Source organism: Emydura macquarii, unplaced genomic scaffold (assembly GCF_026122565.2).
Source record: "Emydura macquarii macquarii isolate MOO-44397 ecotype Brisbane River unplaced genomic scaffold, CSIRO-AGI_Emac_v2 contig_1230, whole genome shotgun sequence".
Classification (NCBI taxonomy): Eukaryota; Metazoa; Chordata; order Testudines; family Chelidae; genus Emydura; species Emydura macquarii.
The window spans coordinates 15,969,973-15,990,003 of NW_027131367.1; the positions used below are offsets into that span (position 1 = coordinate 15,969,973).

Sequence of the window (20,031 nt, forward strand, 5' to 3'; positions counted from 1 at the left end):
AGTGGACATACCCTTAGCGTGCAGCAAGCTGAGATATAAATCTACAGCATGCTAGCTTGCCCCCTCTAACTGGCTGGGTGGATCCTGGTTCCTTAGCGTGTTTTGACCTACGGAATTTTAGTCCACAGTAGCAGGATTCACACAGTTTATTAGTACTTAACAAGCTGGAGAGCTGTCCATGTAATTCTGCATGTGGACAAGTGCTGGCATTTTTAACAATGGCCACTAATTTCACGAGTCCACCTTGAGCCTGATTTCCTGGAGGTGCTGAGCATCCGCAGTTCTAATCGAAGTCACTGAAGCCACTGTTACTCAGCCCCTCTGGGGAAAAATAATATCCCATGTCAAAGGCCACTTCTGAAATTGTTGTCCAAGGTTGATAATAAATTCCAAAGAAAAAGGGTTTTCCACTTGCAGAACTAGAAAGAATACAACTACCACCATGGAAAGCATGGCAAAACACTGGCATTTTACTGGCCACTAAGTGAATTTATTTCAGATCATTTATAGGCTTTTGCCTTTTACTGATAATAAATAAAACAAACAGATTTCACAGCTGGGTGTCTGGCTTTTATTTGCTCTCATTTCTCTCTTCTTGGTTCAGTTTCTGTTACAATTCTTTCTTTATGGGCACCTATTACAGCTACCTGTATGAGTCACGTCTCTCTGATTCCTTGCTCTCTTCATGTGTTTTATTTCATTCCACTCTATGTTTCATGGATTGCTTTCCCTTTTTACGTCTTTGTCTAATTCTCACTCTAATTGCCTATTTCTAGTTTTGCTTTCTTTTTTTCTGCTTCTTTTCCTCTCCAATTCTCTCTGTCCTCTCCTATGTTTTTCACTTTCATTTCTTGTCTCACTCCATTTCTTCCCCTATTTCCAGTTTTTCAGTGTTCCTCAGGACCGAGGTCAGGCTATTTTAGTCAGTTCAAATTTTTTCACTGAAAAATGTTTTAATTAAAAATGGCTTTTCAACTAAAAGGAACATTTTCTGGAAAAAAATCATTATGGTTAAATTTTTTTCAGTTTATTGCCCAACAAAAAATGAAAACAGAAAATTTTGTAGGTAAACTTTTTTTTGGTAAAAAATATTAGGTTTTTAAAAAACAATTTTTTTAAATTGAAAATCAATTTTTTTTGGCCAACATGTGTTATAAAAAACTGATGATGTTCTGGTGCTGGGTTTCATCAAAAAATGAAAACATTTTACAGGAGATTTTGATTTTTTTCCCCCCCAAAAGAATATTCAGTGAAAAATAATTGCCATTTTTCAACTGGGTATTTTGACCAATTCCTCTAAAATGGGCCCCGGTTATTTGAAGGAACTGCAGACTAGAGACAGGAGAACCAGTCTGGAATCAACAGGCATTCCTCTTCCCCAGAACTTCCCCCCTTCTATAACCAAACTCAATCCTAACTGTTTTTAAGGTTCAGAGAACATTTTTTTCCTTCCATTCCTGACTGGAATTGTGACTGGAAGTGACAGAAAAAAAATCTGGTGTTGCAAGATTTCCAGCCCAATATTGCGAACTCAAGGAGCCAGATTTTCTCTAGATTGACACATGTGCAAGCCACCAAGCCACAATTGAAGCCACCAGGCCAACTTCAGCACCAACTGAAGTGAATGATGTCAGGCTCAACAAAAAAGGTCTGGTCTATTCTTAAAATTTAAGTCAACATAGCTACGGTGCTCGGTGTGAAAAACCCACACCGCTCAGCTCCGTAACTAAGCCAATTGAATCCCCGGGGTAGACACAGCTAGGCTGAAGAAAGAATGATTTCATTGAACTCACCATCATTGCTCTGGGAGGTGGCTTTCCTACTGTCTCCTCTTCCCTTTTCCTTCTGTCCCTATAGGCTGCGTCTACACTATGAGATTATGCCAGCACAGCTACTGTGCCGTAGCTATGCCAGTATCTGCCCTGTAGTGTAGACGTTATCGAAGATCAGTATCAGATTTTGAGGGCATTATTTAAAGTGAAACTGAATGGCAAGGTTCCATTTGAGATTCACTCATCGGTATCCAGTTCCTTTATAATGTTAAAAAATGCCTATGTGCACTAATTTTAATAGAAGATCTTTGGCTAAATCCCCTGCACTGCCTCTTTGGCCTTTTGATAGTCCATTCATTTGAAAAGGATACTGCCTAGGAATTAGGCTGCAAGATTTGAATATGCAAAACAAAATGTTCACCATCAGATTTTCTTTTGCTTTATTCAAATAATTGAGATGCTTGCTATGGCTTTTACAAATCCAGGGAAATGTGTTTACAGAATCATCATCTAAAAAGAATTGGAGTCCCACATCACGGCTCAGGGGATTTTCAGGGGTGGCTATAAAACAGTGCGCCTGCAGCAGCAGCAGGTCACTTTAATAAGTAGCTATATTGCAATTTCATATTAGAATACACAATTAAAACCAGAAGAGAAAATAGACATGACCTCGATTCCCCCTCCAGGAGAAACTCCACACACATGGGGAAAACATTCCTCATCCACCTTGTAAAATCCCCTCATTTTTCTTTTGTCCTTGCTGATGGGCAACTTCTTCATAAGGCCACTGGAAGAATCTTGCAGTTTCACGTGAATGAGAAAGGAAAGGGAATGAAAGCTCTGAATCTGCATCAGCATTACATTCCCTTCAGTACATCATCTGCTAGCCACTGTCATCCTCCTTTCTGCTGAATGCAGAGCAGGGTTAGACTCTTGTTTTTCTGGCTCTTGGAATGCCCAATGTTATTAATATTTTTGAGCATTTTCTTTGTGGGAGAGGGAAAAAAAAATGAATCCAGCCGGCAAGCCTTAAAGGCTGATGGATGCCTCTGGCACACAAAGAACCCGAACCCATATATTTTCTCTGGTTTCCTTTCTAGTGCAACAGAAAGGCAAGGGGCAAGGACTGGGTTGGAGATGTGCTAGCTAGCAGACTCTATAGAATACGCGTCACCGGTTTTGCCTCTATATAGAGAGCAAAAGCAGCAATACAAAAGGGTGGGCAGTCAGCAGTGCCCAGGAGCTAATCGAGACATCATACAGGGCTCTTGGGGACTGAAGTGCCTTGCCATCCTAAGTCCAACTTCCACTCGCCAAATTCACGCAGCCGAATGCTTGGATAGCAGCAGAACAAATGCACTTGAAATGGAAGGGTCTGGTCCAGCTCCCACTTTGGTTGCTGGCAATCTCCCATTGATTTCAGAGGGAGCAGCATCAAGCCCCTATAAAAGGAATAGCTGCTTGCAGAATGTGCTGCACTATTGCCTTTGCCAACATGCTCCTCTAGACCCATTTCAGATGCATGGACGACAGGGAGTTAAGTTCACCAAAATAATTTGCGTGATATTTATTGTTCTGTGGAAACGCCAAGTTGCGCACATGCTTAGAACGAGCATCTGCACAATCTTACCGATGGAAGCTGCAGCCTGCCCACTCCCGCTGAGTGTTATCCTCACTCATGGCCTCACATCCAGTATTAGAGTGGAAGCTCTTTGGTGCAGGGCTTGTTTCTATTTATGCCCTAAGCGTCCCACATGCAATTATTTGAATCTAGACCCAAATAACCCCAGAGTTTGGAGATCTGCATCAGGACCCTTCTCTAATTCAAACCATTAAAACTTTTGCTTTTTACCCTAAAACGGGCGTTTCCTAAACTATCTGTGGTACTTATGTGGTCTAAAAGCAGGATACTTTTGTGCAACACTGAGGCAACCATGCTTACTGCATGACAGGATGGCTGATTTCAGAAGCAAGAGTAACTCATGATAAGATTGAATTACCTGTGTAGCATTTTTCATCTATAAATCACAATCTGCTTTAGAAAACTGGATACAGATTATTATCCTCATTATACAGGGGAAACTGAGGCACACTGCAGTGCAGTGACATAAAGGGGAGTTCTATACCAGATCAGTGGCAAAAGTGAGAATAGAACCCAGGCTTCTCCTCTCTCAGTGCAATAGACTAAGTATCCTCCCAATTTTATTGCTCCCAAATAGTAAATGGAGCCTCTGGTTTTGACAGACCTTTCAAACTCCTGATGGGTTCCAAGATTTTTTTGGGACAATTCATCTACCTCTAATTCAAATTACAAGCCTATTTAGTAGCCATTATTTGATTCCATCACGTCTCTGCAGAGACATGGCCCAAACCCTGCACCTTGTCTAGGTTTGCTATTGAGCACAAGCCGCGACCCTAGCAGGAGAACAGCACTTTGATGAGGAGAGAGACTCTTGCACAGAGCGGTAGCCATGGCAACGTGTTTTTGCAGAGCAGGAGGCATATCTGCCAAGGCTCAGAGATTTGCCATTTGATCACATGGATTTCCATCTTCTGAATGTGCTCCCACCACACAAAATCCAGGTCACGCTGAGGCCTTAGAATTCTTCACCTTTGGGGGTGCAGGACTGAAGCAGGAAGCTGAATCCCTCACTGGGTACAAAGGGGCTAAATAGAATATAGTTAGAGGGTGAAAAGGTGAGCTGTCAAAACTAAGGTCTGACTCCTTTTTTTATGTTGGGGGTGAGGAAATCCACAATGTTCTAGGATAGAAGAGAAAAGGTCTCTAATCCCACTGCAGAGTCCTCCTCAAACGAACCTCTTTCCTGATCACCTGGCAGACTGGCAGTTGTTAGATTTTTTTATTTTAAATACATGTGGACACTTTTGCTGTCTTTTACTTAGAGATGGACACATCACCTAGCTTCTGAAACCCAAAGGGTTCAGGGTTTTTGGATCAGGCCTAGGTCTAATTTTATTGCTCATGAAAACAAGACGCTGAATACATTAGCTGGACCTTGGGCAAGGTGCTGGCAGGGACTAGTCACACTTTCGGAATGCTGACCTTGGCATTGTAGGTTCAGTCATCACCTGCTGCCTCCCTGGATATTCCAACCCCGGGCTCCCGCACAGCTCTGCCAATGCAGCTCAGTCCTGACCAGCAGCAACCCTGGCCATTCTGCTGCTGCACACCAACACATTCATCCCTGGCATGGATGGCGTGACTTGATATCCAAATGTGAAGCTGGGGTCAATGAAAAAGCAAAGCAGACAGACTCCAGAGGAACATCTGTCTAATCTGCCTCAGCTGATAGGAAGGTAGTTAGGATATGAAGCCTGGAGGGCAGTGGGAAGGGAAGGAGGAAGAGAGAGATGGTGGACTAGATGTGGCAAAGCCTGGAATGAAAAACGAATCCCTCCCCACTCTCTGAAAGAGCTCTGTGTTGGAGCTAGCGCTACAGAATGCCTAGAAGACTGTGCTGCTAGAGCAGGTTGTAGAGTTAGCACATATGAAATATACCCAAGCAAAGCAGCAGAGTCTCTGCTGAGACCTGGAAGGAACAGTAGTACGTTCAAGAACAAAAGAAATTAGATAAACAATAGAATTTGCCACCAAAAAGTGCCGTTTGAAATCTGGAATGCATGTTTGCGTATTTCACAAGAATGATGAGCAAAGTTATTAGTGACTGATGAAAAACTGGTGAAAACTGTGCACCTTTTTCATAGGTGATGAGCAAAGGGAGAAGTATAAGTAAAGTACAACTACTGATAACCTCTCCTGCTGAAGATCAGCACAGCTCAGTGTCAGACTGCTCTGCTCTGCTGCAGATTCCACTGACAGATCCTATGAAAGGCCAGAGATAGATGGACCAAACAGCAGAAGAAGCTACAGCACTGAAGAGTAGTTGGTGCGGTGGTTGTGCTTCTGCCGAGCAGTCTGTACTGTGCAGACAAGGACAGTGGAAAGATTTCTCCACACGAAGCTCATGTTGGGATGAGCCCTCATATGGTTCAGAGTTTAGTTTGGTTTGGAGAGCCCCCATGAGTTCAAATGCTAATCTCACCCTTCTGAGGTCTTCCTCCCTGCATGCAAGCAAATCCAGAGACTCTTTCAAAGCCATTAGATTGGAGCCAGTTCCCCCATAAAGCTTATCCTACCACATTCTTCAGAGCCACAGCTTGCTCCCACCTATTCTGACTCTAGGACTCCTGCAGCTCCTGGCAAACAAAACTGCCCCTGATGTCCCCTGTCTCAATCTTCCCTTGAAGCTCCTCCCCTTTGCTACCCAGCTTTGTTCTCCTCCTTCCCTCCTCAACACTCAGCTGGAGGAATCCCACTTTGGAGTGAGCAACTACTGTTCTTCCACCCCGTCTTTCCTTTTTGTGCCCTCCACCCCAACCAAATAGCATCATCAATATTCTGCAAAATTCAGCATGGGATCCCTGTAAGTTTGTGCAGTGCTAGCTGTTCTCTTCATTTCTTATCCACGCTGGAGAATCTTTCAGGTTAGTGGTGGCCCCTTTAAAATGTGTCCTCTTCTCTTGGTAGCCAAGGGGTCACAAATTTTAAAAACAACACCCCACACAGCAAAGACAGATAGACGTACAGTGGACTTGTACAGATGGCAGAACAGATCAGGCCTTTGGGGGGGCATAATGGGAGGAGGACTAGGAGCATTTATCTGAAGGATACACACCTCTCAAATATGTTTAGTTGTCTCTGGACTAGATCTCTTTTTTCACCCCTCTCTCTGAACCAGCACCCCCGTCCCTTGCTTTTCACCTCTGTAGATTGGAGCGTGAGATAAACATGCCCTAATTATTTTCATCTTCCACAGCTGAGCCCTGCAGCCCTTCATTTCCTTACCTGAATGCTCTCGCTCCAAGTATATTATATGTGATGAAGCTCTGTGACTATATTTGCTGTGCAACAGAACTCTGGTGTCACAGGCATCTCAAAACTCTCTCATTTTCTTGGCTGAGAGTCTAATAAAGGACATGAGTTACTCAGAATTCTTACAGTTGGGGGGCTGGATGACGTGGGGAGGTTGGTAACAGGATACAGAACCTTTTGCCTCTAGATCACTGGTCTGGATCCATCTTGGGTTAGCAGAGATAAAAAAAATCATAACAGTCTGCCTGCAGTTTTTTGCCCCATGTGAAATGAGATGACGGACTCAATCTTCTTACAATATCGATCACAAACAGTGCCACTTCCGCTGGCACCTTGACACTCCTTGATCATCCTTATGAGAGGTCACCTCCTGCCAAGGTCTGAGGGAAATTATGAAGGAGACTAGCTTTCCTTATGTTCTCTGTCCTCTCATTACTCTTGTTGTATCTGTTTAGTACATTTTATTAGATGTATTACAGTAAGACTCAGTGTTTCCAGTCAGGATCAGCGCCTCCCTGAATTGCACACTGGCTGCTACCTCAGCACTGTGCATTGAAAATTTCACTTTTGCTTTCAGATACCCGATGGTAAATGCAGCAGGTGGACGTGGACGGCCACTGAGGGTCAGATGACACTGCCACTTTGCTTTCAGTCTCCAAAAAGCACACTCCACCATTATCCTAATTGAATCTCTGTACTTAGGCTTGTTTGAACAGGAAAAGGTTTAATTTACCATGGCAAAAGTAGGCATGCAGGGTTATCTAGAATCATGGTGAGGATGGAAACACCATGAATGCCAGTGTTTGATGGAAATAGAGTAACCCGTTTCCTGCTTCTGAAAAGTCCAGAGGTTTTGGAATTACTGGCATAACATAACTTCCCCAATTAACTCATGTAAGAGTCCATGAAGCTGACACAATTAACCCCTAAGACCTGCATCACCACAGAGTGAAAACCCTTTGTGTTAATATACTTCTGGGATCACTGGGAGTGGAGGTCACAGTTTAAGCAAGTGGGCTCCATCCAAACCCCAACTCTTTAAATCCTGAATAATTTTTAGCTCATTGGTCATTTTGATCATACACCCCTGGCAACACATTATGGATTAATCTCTGACACCTCCTCCAAAGGATCACACACCATGGACTTCCCCAACCACAAATTGGTGCCAAATTGACCAATAAATTATCAGTGGTAGCCAACATCCATGGGGCAATTGATGCTCTCTATGCCACGACAAGACCACTTTTCCTCTTGGTGGCATGGCCCAGCAACGTCCAACCACTTCATCACACACATGCAGAAAAGATTCCTTACCTTGTCTTGAAGTTCTGCAGCCATTGCAGCTCATCCCAGCTGTTGAGAGCTGTTAGATCTCATGGTCATGGTCCGGACCCCTCTGGCTGAATATTACCCTCAATTATCACATTCCGAGCTAGCTACTTGGGTAGTGATGAGTATACCATTGCTGCATCATGGACTTTAAATACCTCATCTCAGTGTCTGGCTCCCTGAACATACCACCGGAACCTTCTTTGCTGCTTTGCTACCTCATGTGAGAGAGAATTATTTTTCCAAAGATCTAGCAGAAAAATCTTGGTTGCCAAGTCAGGAACAAATCCAGAGCATTTTTTTCTGGCCTCTATTTTGAGATAAAAAATGGCACCAGGACCAGGACACTTGCAATTTCTTCAGGAATCCATGGAGTGTGACCTTTTTTCCCTGCACAATTCCCTGGGTTTCCAGAGGCTTTTTGAAATCTCCCAGAAACTACTGGTTCAGGAAGCTGTGCCAGGACCATGAGGCAGGTATCTAGAGGACAAATGCAATGGAGGAGCACAGCACAAGGATGGATGTGGGACAAAACTGCAACTAACCAACATCCAAAAAAGCATGGCTAGTGCTAATACTTTGCACTGATGATGCTTATATCAATGATATCCCACCCGTTCAGTCACCAGCAGAGCAATTCTCTGGCATAGACTAGTCCTCTGATGTTGGAATATCATTGCTTTGAACCACTCTCTAATTATTGTACTAATTGAGGACCTGATCCTGAGAGGTGCTGGACACACCTGCAATTTCCACTGAAGTGAAACAGAGAGAGAGATGCTCAGCACCTCTTAGGATCAAGGCCCCAGTGGGAAATATTGCACCTCTCCTGGTAACTGAGAGCAGAATTTGGCTTGTCATTTCCAGTTAAACTTCCCGAGTTAATGATGCTGTTTCATAAACCCAGGTCAGTCTAATTAAGAAATGTTATACCTTGTAGTCCCAGCATATCGTGTGGCAAACAGCTGTGCATGCTTTCAGCTTTGACAGCAGAAATAGTGTGATTATTTATTTATTACATGAATGTGTAACTGCTGGAGAGAACTAAACTCCTGTGCTGCAAAAACAGCTGAAAATACAGAAAAAGAAATGACATTTAGATGGGACCTGTAATTATAGGAGAGGACACTGACCATGTAAAATGCAATTTCGTAATGAATACTTGTGTTAGCTTTTCTTTGAGATTAAAAATACACAATCAAATCAAGACCAAAGTAGAGCTTGCCCTCAAGGAAAGACAGTTTGGAAGACAAATGCAAGTATACCACCATTTGCAATACTATACAGTGTGGCTAAGACCTCATGGAAAAAACGTAGGCAAAAAATTATATTTGGAAACAAATCTGCTTATGCTTTGTACATCTCCATTTCCGTATTCTTTACTACTAGGCGCATATTAACATAAGCAGGATCTTGGTAGCTTTAATGTTCCATCTGATCCTGATGCATGTTCCCCATCTAAAGTCAAACAAAGTGATACTACTTTTCCCTGTATTTTTTTTTTTCAAATTTAGTTTTAACAGAAAAAATAAATAAATAGAAAGATGAACAGTATAAAAGTCATTTGAATCCGAGACCTGCAAGGGTAGAATTTTAATTAACTGCCTCTCAGAATACCTTCCCAAGACATTTGGAATACAAATGCAGTACTGTCTCATTGCTTCCTTGGGCTCTTCCATCTGTCTGTCTGCACCTATTGTGTATATGCTCAGGTTGTAAACTCTTTGGAGTAGGGACTATCTTTTTGTCCGGTGTTTGCACAGCACCTGGCATAGTGATCTCCTGCTCCATAACTAGGGCTCCTGGGCATTACTGTGGTACAGAATAATAAATCCCCCTCATGGCATTTCTTTCACACTTGAAACCTGTCAATGTGGGTCACAGGTCATTGAAATGTATGGCCAATGATCAAAATGTGGTACACTTGTTTTTTGGTGCATGTCACGTTATAACAGGATTGTCGTTTACTGGCTTCCTTCCCTGTCAGCGTGCTCCCTGTTCTAAGGGAGAAGGCAGCATATATGCTTCCCTCCTTTGGAGAGCTTCCCCCAGCTGGTGGGGAGAGAGGAGCCTCCCCACCCTACACTAAACGGCGCCTGGTCCCAGTTCAGGATCCTGGTTTTCCCATTTAACTACTAATTCCCTGGAAACACTTCCTCAACCTGCTACAATGCCATTTCTAAGGGCTTCCTTTATTCCAATGTCCCTGGAATGGGATCTTCTGCCTCCCTTCAGTCTTAAACAGCCAAAACAGCCCATCGCAACAAGCAACAGATGATAGTATTTTAATCTATAAAAGCTGTATTTAAGAATGCCTTCTGGTTTTTCACAGCTAATTAAACCAGGTTTACAACCTGTTTGCCATTCAGAGGAATTAGCCCTGCAAGGCCTGCTCAGGCACAGGGGGTGGGGAAATCATCCCAATAGGTTATTAAAGTTCTTGCTACTTGTAAGTGTTGGTAGAAGAGCAGATTTGGACACTCCGAATGGTCTTTCCATTTCTTAGAATCTAAATTACCCACCGCAGTAGTTAATAAGTAGGGAAACCACTCTGTTTGTGAGATACCTGTGGGTGAATCAATGCCAGAAACCCAGGACTCAGGAGGAACCCTGCAGTAAGAAATCACTATTCGCAGCCAAGCCCTTTAGCAGCAGTCAGTCTGGGCAGCACCCTGCTCATGATCGACCTGGAAAAACAAACTGGCATGCACAGCCTGGACTTACAAGCCGCCCTACAATAACTGACCCCATGGCTGCAACTGGGCATTTATAAACAAACCTAAAACAAAGCACCAAAAGCACAAACGTTCAGAAGCAACTCATCAACACCAATCTTTTCTGCTCTCACAGAACTCATGAGCCCTTCTACAATAAAAAACTCGGGTGCATAACCCACAGTTCACAAACAACCTGACAACAACAAACTAGTGGGCATGTACAAAAGATGGAGAGGAACAGTCAGATGAATCAAGAATCTGTCTTTCATCTGAAGTTCCAAGAAAAAATAATGATAGAGGAAAAGGGAGAAAAGGAAAACAAATGTAAAAAAAGGACTTTAGAAGAGATCAAATATCTCAAGAGTGTCCATTTAAACTTTAAATTGCCTGGCTTTGACTTGCTGCCTTAGCACAATGGAAATGTAAGGTAGTTTACTGCATTTGGGGCGACAGACCAATGCTCAGGGCCGGTTTGCTTCTCATCTGTAATTCCAATCACCTTGTCAAGAACAAATGTTTCAAAAGACATCTATCCACCCATTAATGTATCTATTTGTGAACCTGTTTTTTAAAGAGAAAAAGAAAAACCTATATATTTGTCACAAAGATGTTCATGCATAGGGGTTCTGATAGGACCTCATCATGGGGATAAATCTAGTTTCAGCCCCTTTTTAAGTTTGAAAACAGCTTGCCATTTGAATGGAAAAAATGCAGCTGGTTAAGTATTTGCAGCAAGAGGAGAATCAAACAGCCATATTTTTAACCGATCGTGTGCTTGCTTCTGTTTTGTAAGATTTATTCCCTCATTAATCACTGCCCTCCCTTCATTCATGTTAAATATAAAAATGATTAGGAGAGATTCCCCATCATGGTTAAAAAAATAATTAGCTGCTACATCATGTTGCACACATTCAGACAGAAAGGAGTGATTAAATTAGGAATATTAAAACCCCATTAATCTGTGCTCAACTTAAGCTCTGCTTGTTCATCTCACTGTGGCACTTATTATTTCTGACACAGAGATATTTGAATTACTAGCTGAAACAAGGTCACTATCAGAAAGATGTCAGGTCAGCAATTAGTCAAAAGGTAGGAGAAGCTACCGGAACTGAGCTGTGCTTGACATGCCACAAATGTGTCAAGAAGTCTTCACTTCCCAGTGTCATTTGGATGAGTGGGTCACACCCAGGAACCTAAGTTCATGTGTATGCAGTGCAATCCTGCTATTATAGAGCTGTGTTTGGCACAGGCTGACAAATCCCACGCAAGTGCTCATTACATTGGCCAATCTCTCACAGGTATTTGGGGTTTTTAAAAAAAAAAAATATTTATTTTAGAAGAATTGCTTCTGAAACAAGCATAACTGACAGCAGTCTGCAGTCCTCTGTTTATCCAGAGAACAGGTACAAATGCATTCCCCATCAGCACCAGAATAGGCTTTGCTCCACCCCAATTGCTGCCCTCTGCTATGCCATAGCCTGGGCTTGAGAGAACGCCTGCACAGGGTGAGAGGGCAAGTCAACGTCTGCACTCATTCAATCTGTTTGCTGGGGTTGCCAGCACAGGATGCAATTATAGTGCCAAGTGTTGTGGTGCTTTTCTGATGTGGATACTTCTCTCTCTGGGAAACAGAACTAGACTGAGCCTGTCACACTTATTTCTGTCTCAGCCTCAAGGACAAGAACCTGCGAGTTCAAGTCCCACACAGGACCTGAGCTTCTACCACAGTTTGAGATTTCTTCTGCAAGTCTTTGGTGGGGACTGTCCAGACAGAATTGTAATGTTCACTTGTCTCCTTTTCAGAAGAGCAGAGAATATAGCACCGCATTCTCTACAAATCAATATTGTAGTGGCCAACCTTTTGGACTCACGTTAGCAGCACATGTACTAAAATTGAAATGATACATAGAAAATTAGCATGGCCTTTGCACAAGGATGGACGCTCAGAGCGCTAGATGATGTTTTAAATCTAAACAAACAATCTAATTTCACACAGCTCAATTAAGTAGTCAGCAGATGGTAACATCCTTCATTCACTATGGAACAAAGATGGATTTGAACCAATGACCTGGAGGTGAAGGCTATATGGCCCAGCTCCTGAAAAGTATGTAGGATCTTAATTTCCACTGATTTCAATGGAAGTTAGGAATCTAGGTATTTCTGAAGATTTGGGCTTCTGCCACTACCTTATTATGCTCATCACTACCATCTCCCAGCACCAGCCATTCTCTCACTTTTATTTTATTTTATTTCTTGAGACGGATTTAATAAAAATGTGTGCGTCTTTTACCTAATCTATTCTGGGTTTCTTTTCCTCCTGTGTGAAGCCTCAAAACATTTCTGGGTTTACAAGGTTTGAAATGATTTAGTTCTGCAATCAATCTGGTACATTAATGGGAATGAGATACCCACCCTCTACAGCAGTGTGGTCAGGTGACTATCTGTAACTCCAAAAACAACTGCCCACATGCAGAGCTCTGTCACTAGCTGCAGAGCTTGTTCTCCACATGGCTCCCACAAACAGGAAAATGTATTGTTTGCACAGAAAACCGGCTGTGCTACGTGTTTTGTATGGCCCCTGCCCCAAGTAGCTTATCATTTAATTTTAAATAGGGCCCAGTGAACAAGAGCAATACAAACCAAATGGGAGGGATGGAGGAAAGGGAGGTTGCAGGGTATAGTAAAGTTACACAGTTATGTAAGTTCTAAGGTTGTAGAGCCCAGTCCTGAATACCTATTCACTTATGAAAAAATTCATCATGTTCTTGATTGGGGGGGAAATGACAGGGCCATTCATTTTTATCCTCCCCTCCTATGAAGTGCTCACCCCTGCATTCTTGACCCTGTCTGAGGGCTCCCCAGAAGGTTCTTGGCCAGGGGAGTGCACCTGTAGAGGCATATCCACATATCAAAGATCCATTCCACCTGTGGCTCTGGGAGTTGCGATCTAGCTCCTAGTGAACAGCTTTGTGCAGGAGAGTCATGGTACCCTCTGATCCTGATTGGTCCAGGAATATTGTAAAAGCAGCATCTCTCGTGGTTTGTTTAGTTCCAAGGTGGGGTGGTTCTGAGCCCACTAGGATTATGTCACTGGTGGTTTCGCTGAAAAGCTTATCACACTGCGTTTGTACAACACCTTGCACAATGGTGTCCTGGTCCATGACTGGGACTGCTAGGGAGCTCCTGCGATTATGATAACAATACAGCAGTGTAAACACCTTTACTTGCATCCAGAAATGAAAAATAACGCTACTAGAAAAGTTATCTGCACTTTGAGGGAAGCTCAAAAAAGGCTCAGTTTGCATTTTGGGTAGTTCAGATTCAATCTTCTTTTGACTGGGCTGAGTCCATTGCTATTGTTTGTTACAGAACCCAGTGCCTGATGTCCACAACACTATGAGAAAAGCCCTTGGAGTTTACAGCCACCGAGAGCCAGATGCTCTGACACTTCTCTCACCTGCGTAAAGGAAATAGTAAGGGAAGTCTAAAGGATTATTCAAGTCAGTAAGGTTTTGCAGGATGAGGCCTTAGACAATTTCTCCAGCAACAGATGAACTCAGGTGTATCCTGACCAGAATAAGACTCCTAGTTCCACTCAGACACCAATAAGTCAATATATATTTCTACAGCACTTTTTCATCCCCAAAAACCCTCTGTGAACACAACAAGCTGATGTACAAACTATTTCCTGTATACTTCATCCAACACTGAAATGCAGCCACTTCTGGATCTGCTTTTTAAGAGCACTTGGCAACACTACACTCTAATTTAGTCAAAAGAAGTATAGAAAAATGCTATTGTATTCAGCTGTAACTTCAGGGAGAATTTAGGAAAGTAGAATATAATTAATTGAGTTAGAATTTCACCAGGACCATCTGCTTTGATAAAAGATGCCATAAGATATTTAATGACCAGAAGTATGAGGATCTTGGTTTTAGATCTCCTTTGAAATGGAGCATGTAAAATACAAAGTGATCAGAAATATACATTATTTTTTTCCATTTTCCAGTTCAGTTTGTGGCAATTCCCATGGTGCAGCTTCCATCATTTTAGGGAGCTTCTTGTTGACGGCAATGAACAAAACTGCACCTGACTACATTCCCGTTTCTGCTCAAGGGAAAAATTAGCTGCATACAAATCTACCCATCATTCAGCAACAGCTTCCTTTAGGAGAAACGTGGCTGGGTTGAGAGAGAAAAGATCATCATCAAAGTGGCAAATGTGCACTAGCCGAAAGCACAATATAAATACTTCAGTGCAACCTTGTGTTTTGTGCATATACTGCTACACCATGCCAGGGTGATAGTGACTTGAATTGCACATGATGGGGATAGTTTTCAGAAGCACTCAGCACTGGCTTAACCCTGCTCTCACTGGGAGTTCTAATACTGACTTCATTGGGGGCAGAGGCAGGCTAACACGGAGTGCTTTTGAAAATCCCATCTGGAAATGATAGTAACATATGCCACTGGATTTTTAGAATATGCGCTAGAAAAAACTATCATCGGAGACAATGGGCTGGGAGCGATGGAGGTAGTTCTGGTCTCCCTCCTTGCTTGCGTCTGCCGCCACCCCATTCTTGCCATCTGCTCCATGATGGAAACAGGGTTTGCTGCAGCATTTTGTTTGTCATAAAAAGGAGATTTTAAGGATTGTCCAAAAGAAAAAACATCTCTGCTCAGCTGCCACACCAGGCCTGGGAAGAGGGAGAAGAGGATCCCGTTTTAATTTAAAGCTTGGCAAGGGGGTGTGAAGAGCCCCTAGAACTCTGCTCCCTCAAGCCTGGGGTGTGCGTGAAGAGCCCCTGAAGCTGCATGAGAAGAAGTGAGTTGGGGGACAAAAGGCAGATGTGGAGCTGGGGTCAGTGAGGTGCAGAATTCATAGAATCTGAAATGTAGGGCTGGAAGGGAACTCAAGAGTCCATCTAGTTCAGCCCCCTGCACTGAGGCAGGACCAAGTAAACCTAGACCATCCCTGGCGGGGGTTTGTCCAACCTGTTCTTAAAAACACCTCCAATGACGGGGATTCCACAACCTCCCTTGGAAGTCTGTTCCAGAACTTAACTACCCTTACAGAGAGACATCTTTTCCTAATATCTAATGTAAGCCTCCCTTGCTGCAGATTAAGCCCCACTATAACTCCCAGATCCTTTTCAGCAGTACTACTACCTTGCCAGTTATTCCCCCATTTTGTATTTGTGCATTTGATTTTTCCTTCCGAAGTGAAATAATAATTCACACCTGTCTTTATTGAATTTCATCTTATTGATGTCAGACTAATTCTCCAATTTTCCAAGGTCATTTTGAATTCTAATTCTGTCCTCCAAAGAGCTTGCAGTCTCTCCCAGTTTGATGTCATCCTCAGATTTTATAAGCATATCCTCCTCTCTGTTATCAAGTCATTAATAAAAATGCAGAATATAATCATAGTATCATAGAAGTGTAAGTCTGGAAGGGATCTCAATAGGTCATCTAATCCAGTCCCCTGCACTCAAGGTAGGAATACATAATAACTAAACCATTCGACAGTCTAACCTGTTCTTAAAAACCTCCAAATGATTGAGATTCCACAACCTCTCTAGGCAATTTGTTCCAGCTCTTAACCCTGACAATTAGGAAGTTTTTCCTAATGTCCTACCTAAACCACCCTTGCTGTAATTTAAGCCCATTGCTTCTTGTCCTATCATCAGAGGTTAACAAGAACAATCTTTCGCCCTCCCCCTTGTAACAACCTTTGATGTACTTGAAAACTGAATAGTACCAGACCCAAGACAGACCTTTGTGGGACCCCACTAGGTATGTCCCCCCAATTTGATAACAAACCATTGATAACTACACTTTGATTATTGTCTTTCAACCGTCCATCTACCTTATAGTAATTTCATCTAAACCACACTATTTTGCTTATGAGAATGTCATTACGGACTGTGTCCAAAGCCTTACTAAAATCAATATATATCATATCTACTGCTTCCTCCCATCCACTAGGCCAGTAACCCTGTAAAAGAAGATAATTACATTGGTCTAGCATGATTTGTTCTTGACAAATACATGTTGGCTATTCCTTATAACCCTATTATCCTTTAGGTGCTTACAAATTGATTTTTTAAATAATTTGTTCTAGTATCTTTCCAAGTATCAAAATTAGGCTTATGGGTCTATGATTCCCTCGGTTACCTTGATTCCCCTTTTTAAAAGCAGATACTGTGTTTACCCTTCTGCAGGTGTCTGGGACCTCACCCATCCGCCATATGTTCTCAAAGAACATCACTAATGGTTCCAAGATTGCTTAAGCTACTTCCTTAAGTACCCTATAGTGAATTTCATCGTTCCCTGCCAACTTGAATACGTCTAACTTTTCTAAATATTTTAATACGTTCTTTCCTTATTCTGTCTTGTGTTCCTCCCCCTTTTTGTTAAAATGAACTCTGTCAAGCATCAGGTCATGATTAACCTTTTTAGTGAAGACTGAAGACGTAAACACCTCAGCCTTCTTGAGGACATCAGTTACTAGCTTGCCTTTCCTGCTAAGTAACGGACCTATGCTTTCCTTCATCTTCCTCTGTCTCCTAATGTATTTATAGAACCTTTTCTTATTGCCTTTTATGTCTCTTGCTAAGTGTCACTCATTTTGTGACTTAGCCTTTCTGATTTTATCCCTACATGCTTGTACTTTTCTTTTGTACTCATCCTTAGCAACTTGTTCACATTTCCACTTTTTGTAGGATTCCTTTTTGATTTGCAGGTTAAGTGCTCCTGGTGCAGACATATGGGTCTCTCCTAATTCTTCCCATCTTTCCTTTAGCATCAGGATTGTTTCCTGATGTGCCTTTAATATTGTCTCCTTAAGAAACTGCCAGCTCTTCCGAACTTTTTTCCCTTAGATTGTCTTCCCCTGGAGCCTAACCTACCAATTCTCTGAGTTTGTTAATTTGTTAATTTGCTGATTTTCTGAAGGGCTTTGGGTCCCATTGTCCTTATTCTACTGCTCTCACTCCTTCTTTTCCTTAGAATCATGACATCTATCATGTCATAATCACTTTTACCCAAGTGCCCTACCACCTTCAGATTCACAACCAATTTCCCCATTAGTCAGAATCAAGTCTAAAATGGCTGTCACCCTGGTTACTTCCTTCCTTCTGAAAGAAGAATCTTTCCCCAGTATATTCCAAGAGCTTACTGGACATTTTGTACTTTTCCAACAAATAATTGTCATGTGTCTGGCTGGCTGGAGTTGATTGCGGGGGAGGCAGGGAAGGGGCCACAAAGCGAATTGATTTGGGGTTTAGGGTGCAGAATTGATGTGCGGATTGGGCATAAAATTAATTGATATAGGGATGTGCAGAAAAAAATCAGAACAGAGCTCAAAAATATTTTTTTAAAATCCATTTTTTGGTAGTTTGACTCATGATTTTTGAATTGTTGGGGCTGGTAATACTGCATTCTCAGGACATTGATCGCATCCACCACAACACTCAGCCACCTACCCCAACCCTTGGTCCAACAAAGCCCAGATTTGGTGACCAGCAGGCCACGAATGTAAGTGCATTTCTTTGTCCAGGGGCTTCTGGTGAGGGGATGTATAGGGACTTGGGTACTGATGTAGAAGGTTCTTTATTTGGCCTCCTAATACCTTGGGAGTGGGAATTATTTTGTGGGCAAATAACACTTTGTTTTGGATGCTTATCTCCACAATTTGCATATCCTAATAATTACCTAAGCACTGATAGCTTGGAAGACTTTAAAAACACATTGAAATAAATACTGGGAGTTACTTCTGAGCATCAAGAGGACGACAGAATCCCGCCCACCTAAGCTCTGTTGAATTAAAGACAGTCATAAATCACTGCCCAATAAGCCCTGGAGAAATGAAAGAGGTTTTGGCTATAATCTGGCCTGCAATTTAATATAGCAGAAAGAAGAACTAGGGTTGAGAGTAAGCAGAGATCAGTGTGGGGAAGGACAAACATAATTGCTGAAGTCAAAGAGACTGATGAAATTGCAGGAAAGTGCTGGCCAATGAACTTCCAAAAACTTCACAAAGGACATTGAAGTAGCTCAGCTGTTAACACCCAGCTCACTGTATAAACTGCAGGAGTACACATGCTGCTAGAACATGTTACTTTCAATTCAGTGAATGAATAGCACTGCCGATGAGTAGGTCAAGTAGAGCTGTAAAAGGCATAGCTAAATACACGATAACTTGTTAACCAGAGCCTGGGCATGGGGACACCCTTGCTGCATAAGCTTCTATACAGCTTTGACACTTAAAAATTGTGCTAAGAAATGGGGAGCCTGCCAGCTCTTCAGGACTGCAGCCAGCACAGTAAATGGTGCTTGTAGTATCTTGTCTGACTCGCTGGCATGCTGCTTTATGGCACATTCACACTTACATCATGGAAAAGAGAGGAAATCTGGAAAAGACAACAAGACTCAACACGCCAGCCTGGGTAGAAATGGTTTAGAACATCATAACACCAAGGACAGCTGGGCTGCACTGACATTCCTCACCCTTCTATTTGCCATTACAAGTTTATATCCAGCATACGGCATCTGCTTCCTCTGACAGGTCTACAGCCACTCAGCCACTCTGAAAACACCCCCTTTGAGCAAGGCGGACATTCGGAGAGCAATCTCAACATGAGGGTTATGTTGCCAGGGAAACAGTTTACTTGGTAATAGAAGCATCATTCTAGATCTGTTTTTCCCCTCATTGTTTTTGTATCCCCACAGCACCAGCTAACTTAATCAAGCTGCAGCAACCAGAGAACGAGCCATCGGATACCGAACAGATACCATGACAGTTAAGATGAGCACAGAGTAAGCTGGAGATGTGACTGTGGAGAGAAAGACAATGCCAGGTGCACCCAGGCCGGGGCAGGAGCAGCTGGCAGGACCCCATGTCTCATCATGCTGTGAAGTATGTACAAGAAAGTGTGTGCAACAATGCCCTGATACACAGGTGAACTCTGATTAACCAGAACCAAAGGTCAGGCACTTCCCCAGATCCTGCCTTGTCTGATTTACAACAGCTCCTAAATCCAGCTGTCTACAGTAAGAGAAAAGACATCACATGCTCTCCTGCCAAATCATCATCCAGATTTTGAGCAGGAAAGAAGCGGGGAGGATGTCCTCCAGGATCCTCAGCCATCAGATGCTGTCCTCATTCTCTTTGCCCCATGGCGCTGCTAGGAACATTCAGCAAACACGTATGCATCACACTTCTCTGAAGCATTTTTTTAAAAAGTAAGTCTAGTGTTACGGTTGCAAAGGAAAGCTCACAATGTTACCTGAGTAACTAATGTAGAGAAGAATCT

The 20,031-nt window shown here is 42.6% G+C and overlaps 1 protein-coding gene and 1 non-coding gene across 11 annotated transcripts in view; one reads left to right on the plus strand and one right to left on the minus strand.

The window, feature by feature from the left end:
* The window catches only part of TNRC6C (trinucleotide repeat containing adaptor 6C), a 555,652-nt gene that overhangs the window by 447,660 nt on the left and 87,961 nt on the right, over positions 1-20,031 (minus strand). The window lies entirely within an intron of this gene.
* On the plus strand, positions 12,579-12,681 carry LOC137152939 (U6 spliceosomal RNA). Its single transcript, XR_010919665.1, has one exon. It is a non-coding gene; the product is annotated as a U6 spliceosomal RNA (small nuclear RNA).